Raw genomic sequence first — 6394 nt, forward strand, 5'->3', positions numbered from 1 at the left:
CACTGATGCCCTTAGACAGATCTGGGAGGACATCCCACAAGACACCATCCGTTGTCTCATTAGGAGCATGCCGCGACGTTGTCAAGCATGCATACAAGCACGTGGGGGCCAAACAAGATATTGAGAAGCATTTTGAGTTGCAGAAATTGAATTTTGGCAAAATGGACAAGCCTGCCACATCACTTTTTCACCATGATTTTCGGGGTGTCTATAAAATTGAGCCCTCTGTAGGCTGAACACTTTTATTTCCATCAAAGATGTGGCATCCTTTTGTTCCTAGGACATTAAACTGTCCATATCAGTATAAATATCCAACATACTTTTTTTCACAATGAGATCTGATGTGTTTTCAAAGTGTTCCTTTAATTTTTTGGAGCAGTGTATTAGTTACAGGAAATAATGAACTTGGTTTTTAAGCCAATTTAAAACAATATACAGCAACATACTTGTGTATCTTATAGTTTCTATTTATATTGTTGTTGTGTTTTATGTGTCTTTTATGCAAATGTTTCTTTATGTAACATGTTTCTGCCTTGACGAATAGTCTACATATGAAGGAATAAGAAATACCTTGATATAGAGTCAGCAAGAGGAGGAAGGCACACACGGCAGCTTTCATTTTCAAATCTGGAAGTCAAAGAACACACAGATGAAGGAAAAACTTCTTTTGACAGACTTAAAGTATCAGGGTCAGTTACTTTACTTGTTTCTATTGACGTTTTTAAAGGCACTGGTTCTGTGTTTAATCCATATACACTCTCTGTACTCAATTATATATTTTGTCAGTGTATTCTTGGAGCAAGCTGGCACAATAGCTTCCTTTAGGATTAATAAAGTCTATATTATTTTATTTTATCTGATCTTATCTTATCTTAACCCTTTTGGTGCCAGGATTCAACATTTGAAAACATCTCTACATAAACTAAAAGATGCATGAAGCTGAACATAACTGTAAAAACTATGTAAACAACATTCGCAAGGAATAAAACAGCATTACATCACAGAAGCAGAACTCATACAGAGATGGGTTGTTACCTTGTTCCTCAGATGCTCAGTCTTTAGTGGTTGGTCCCTGTGTTCTCCAGAGCTGTTCTGGTTTTACACCCTCCTCTTCCTTCTTTTGACTCAAGTGGAACCACAAGAACCTGCTCCTGTGATTGGTCAGGACTGGCAGCGACGTACCTGATATCACATGACTGAGCCTTTGCCAATCTGAGGAGTAAACAAGCCTGATTTATTACTGTGTCAAGTTGTGTCTTGTATGTTTTGATAAAAAGGACAGTTTTCACAGAGTGTCAATTTGTGGAACTACAAGCTGACACACCGCTAATCACAGTCATTTCTGCCTGTCAGTCAAATCAACGGCCCAACTGCTGTAACATCTGATGCATTAAAGGAAAAACAATATGTTCAAAACTCAAAATGTGTAAATTATAACGTACGTATATGACCTTTATTCTATAGAGTGTTATGAAATAAACTTTGTGCAGACCTGGCAGCCACCGAATGTTTTTTTTGTTTTTATCTCCCCCTTCAAATGGGTCTTTGTATGACTTGTAGTTGTAAACATCTGGGGTTCTCACAAGAAGCCGAGAGGGCGGTCGTGTCACGGCCATTCTCGTCGCATTGCACTGGTTTTGAAATTTAGTTACATATTTTCATATCACTGAATTACACCATGTCTCCTAATCTCCGTTCTGCAAACCCGTTTTTGTTAGTGTACTTATTTTTACCGGATGTTTGTTTTGCTTTATACATGTGCTCTAACTTGTTTGACCTTGTAATTGCACTACACACCTGTTCTGTTTTTATGTCTGTGATGTTTTTGATTTTTTACCTCCTCTCAAAAATCTTAGAATCTGCTCCTAGATCTCAACAAACTTGATTTCTAGTCACTGTCCTCCTGTCCTCTGAAAGAAAAACAGTCGTTAGGACACTGTCTGTTCCTGTTTTACTGCTGCTGGTTCCTTTTTTCTGCAACGACACTTTCAGCCACAGTTCCTTTAAGGTGCAGTTTTCATCAGGTGTTGTAATATGGCTTCAATGTCAATATGCTGCACTCAGAACTACAGAGAGAAATCTGCACTGCTATTACATTGTAGTCACTCTCAAAGCCAGCTGTTGATTTTGCCTTTTATCGGGGAGCCACTCGGGAAATCAGCGTAAATGTTGGGACACGAGTTGCCGACATCATACCTTTCTAACCTATTATCATAATTTATAACCAGTTACTTAAGATGATGTTTCTTTGTAGGGCAACGCTGCCATCCGAGCTCTGTACATATATTGAAATTGTGCCATTGTGTTAAGCCGAGATACATAATATAAGTGTTTCCAGAGTGATTTTTGACAGTTATTGGTCAGGACTGGTTGCAACATCGCTGGCTTTCCTGCAGTGAAGCAAGAAAGGAATGTCCCAGTTTACGTGTCGCTGTGTGTTTGCTCATTGTAAGAACTGTTTGTGTTGCTTTATATATATAATTATGCAAAGTGCCTTGAGCTAGTGCATGTTAGGATTTGCTGCGGCACGTAAAAAAGCAAATCTGCCATGTGATAAATGATGCTATGAAGACGTCACACTGACAGGACATTAAAATCATGCATATTTCAAAAATCCATTTCATCAGGTATTTGACGTAAACCTGATATAGATTGAAAAAAAAAAAAATGTTTTAACTTTTGCAACCACTAACATTAGGGACATAATCTACATTTTATTCAGGCTAACCAATCCGTCATCGAGAATTATGAAATGTCATCATCACAAAACATATAATGATGGCATAACATAAAGTCCTGATGCAGATATACAACTACTAGTACAGTCTGTATCTGATTTCTTGTACTTGTACCATAACTGCAAACAAATCCATGTAATCTGTAATCCATGAGTCTTTCTACTGATGGTGCACTAACAAAATGCATACACAAAAACACATTTCTACTTGCAGGTGGGAAACCCCGGGTGAAGTGAGGTGTGAGGGAGGCTCAGCTTTGCCCTGAGCACATTTATCCAGCCCTGCTTCAGTTGACAGGCAGTCACTTGTCACGACCAGTTGCAACATCACACACTTTCTGTCGGGGGGAATCCGAAGAGGAATTCACCTGTTTACCAATGTGTAACCCTCTTGTTCAGAACTTCATGTCAGATTTCAATTTCATTCTCAGAGCATGGTGCACAAGACAATGGTTGGAAGCTGTTCTTTGTCTTTACACATTTGGCTCCTTCCTCCCCCTCTGGTTGAGGGTCGGGATCCTCTTATGACATCAAGGCAAGAAGCTCTCTGAGCCCTTTGTGTTAATGATTTCCATTTGAAATCGTCCAGGTCCTTATGTGTCCACACAATAATGTTTATAACTCCATTCACTTGGTCTCACTTCTTTAGATTCAGCAAATATTTCCAGTTTTGACATTATTTTTCACACTGTTTGCAAGCTTGGTTCCTAAATAATGTTCACATTGTGGAGACAAGCAGTCCCTTGAGGTATAAGGAGAATGATTCAATTAAATTTGATTTGTAAAGCGCCAAATCATAATATACATCATATAAAAGCACTTTAAATATTAAGCATTTCTCACAATAAGCAGCACTTTGTGAACTCCCTCAATAACCGGAAGAAACCTCGAGCAGAAGCAGACTGGGTGAGGGCGGCCGTCTGCCTCCAACAACGATGACTGTTGTCTGTCTATAAGGAAAATAAAAGAAAAAAATAAGATGGTAGGAAGGTGGCTTAGAGGATAAATGCACCTATTGTACTGCTGTAGTTAAATGCAAAAGTTGGAACTAGCATTCATAATGAAAAGGGAAAACTATCATTATTCTTCTGATATGCTTGGTCCCCACATGCCCACTAGGGCAGGGGTATACAACTAAAATTTAAAGAGGTCCAGTTTGAGAAAATTTCTTGAAGCAAAGGTCCGGAAGATCATAATTTCTAAATATTTAGTGTGATATATTTATTTAAGTAGCCTAGTAGTTGTATCAGCAACTGCATGCACTCAATACCTGACTCTCAAAGCAAATTAATTCAGTACGCTTCAAAAACTTTTTGACAATATTTATTGTCAAGTAACATCGAACTGAACATGTATCTATGATTTCAGATATGTAATGTTCTCTCATTAACTGAATAAAAGCAGGACTGCATTTCAAAATAAGACAAAATAAATAAAATAGAAATAAAAGCAAATCAAGTGCTTAACTTCAGAAAAATAAAATAAAAGAAGCAAAAGCTTGAATTTCCCTTTTTCTGTTTCACAACTTTACTTAAAACTCTCAAACAATTTCAGAAATAATAACAATTTAACAGTTTTAGAATGACTTTCCTCCCCGCTTATATCCTACTCCCCCACTTTCATGCTCAGTGAGAGAATTGAGCTCCAGCTTGTCCTGCCAGGATTTTAAATCTGGGCCGAAATGGAGTCAGGGTTATTCTCACACACACGTGGAGGTGCTGATTAGTGAGCCTTGAACGATGTTCGGTTTTGATAATGCTCCTTGTGGAGAAAGCTGCCTCGCAGTTGCATGTTGAGCCAATCATGGTCAAGATGTACAGGGGCTACTTTCCTCAGAGCTGAGAAAGCTGTCTCAGAGACCATTTGGAGCCGGAAAGGGGAGGTGGGGGCTGGGGGGGGGGATCAATCAGTGCAGGTGATAGCTGTTAACTGATTGGTCCTCACACTTTAAAGAAAGGGCCCTTTTGGATTTGACACTCAGGTTACCAAAACCAACAGATTGCAGAAAAGATTAGAGAAAAGGTATCAGACTCGATTTAGGATTGATGGAAAGGACTCATGAGTCTCATCGACTTTAACAATCGTTTTTTGTATGACTTGTAGTTCCCTCCCCTTCCCCCCTGAAGCCCTTGGACTTCCTGCTTTGCCAAACCACCTTTTACGCCCGAGCCACATCAGCACATCAGGCCGAACATATCCTCATCAACTTGACTAAATTTAACCCAATTGTGAAATATGAATTTGATGAAACTCCCGAGAACAAAGTGTCTCAGACTCCCATTTACAAGCGGAGCACTGGTGACCTTTGAACCTGCTGCACATTGCTAAACCAATCCATTGGATTGTTATTCCCAAATGTATAATTTTTACGCAGGCAATACACAAATCTATGAATCCATGAATCCATCCGGCCTCCCCCCAGTTGCCTCACTGATAAGCCACAACGCTTGTCGCTCAAATTCATTGTGAAGATAAAAATGCACCAAAAATTGTCACTTCGTTTAACTTCTTTGTCTTTTTAATAATTCACATAAAAAAACACTCTGACACATACACACTGGCAGTGGCGGCCCAAGTGGATGCTCACCCATCTTCCCGAGCGCTCTACTGCCACCTAGTGTCGTAAAGCAGTACAGGTCCTACACGGTTTAAATTTGACCTGACATTGTGGACAAACGCCTGCTTTTTGGTGTCATGAACAGTAGAAATGGATCCTCCAACATCACCATGGGCCCACACTGAGGTGAAGGGGCTCAGTTGCAGAGGTCGGTGGTGCAGCATTTATAGTCCACGGTCGTTGCATCCGCGTACGCGTCACACATTTTCTTGGTCGCACACCAGCGGAATGAACCGCCTGGAATGATATAACAAAGTTTTGTTGGGTCCATACTGTATCAATGTTATTTAAATGTTCCATCAGGTATTTAAAACGAGATACCATCATGGTTCATACACACTTTAAGTATAATATCTTGAAGGGACAAAAATCCAGAGACAAAGTTCTGAGCAGAGCAGCAGCATTTCATGGGACTTTGATGACCCCTGAAAAAAGAGACGGACCTGGGGAAGCCCCCCCCCCGTAGGAACGCTATGCCGAACCACATCATTAAGATTTTCAGACAATTCTTTTTGTAATTAGGTATTAAATTGAAAGTGCAAATCCCCACTACAATCCCAGGTTAATCATTTAAGACAAATTAGCCTTTCTAGCCTTTCTCCAAACTTCTAAAATGCTTCTTCTGGCAGAAAGTGAGTGGCACAGTGTCATGTTTGGGTTTTTTTTCCGTGAGGGGGTTAAACTATCCGTTAAATTCAGATATTGATCAAAATTAATAAATAAAATCTATCCAGTGGGATACTCACCACGCCTAGTGTATAAGAAGCGAACACACATGGGTGCAAGCCTTGAACAGGTCACACTGTAGTCCCAGTCGCAGAGTTCATATCCATAGTTGGAAAAACAATATTTACACCTCAGGGCCTCAGCTGGAAACAACACACACACACACACACACACACACACACACATATTCATGAACATTTGCAAATGTGACAAATAATAAAAAAAAAGCTAAGCTAATCATCAAGAGTTAAGTTATAAGAACCAGTAGATTTGATGATTTAAAGTAGGTTTCTTTGTTCAATGTATTTTAACAT

Source organism: Pleuronectes platessa, chromosome 24, assembly GCF_947347685.1.
Source record: "Pleuronectes platessa chromosome 24, fPlePla1.1, whole genome shotgun sequence".
Classification (NCBI taxonomy): domain Eukaryota; kingdom Metazoa; phylum Chordata; class Actinopteri; order Pleuronectiformes; family Pleuronectidae; genus Pleuronectes; species Pleuronectes platessa.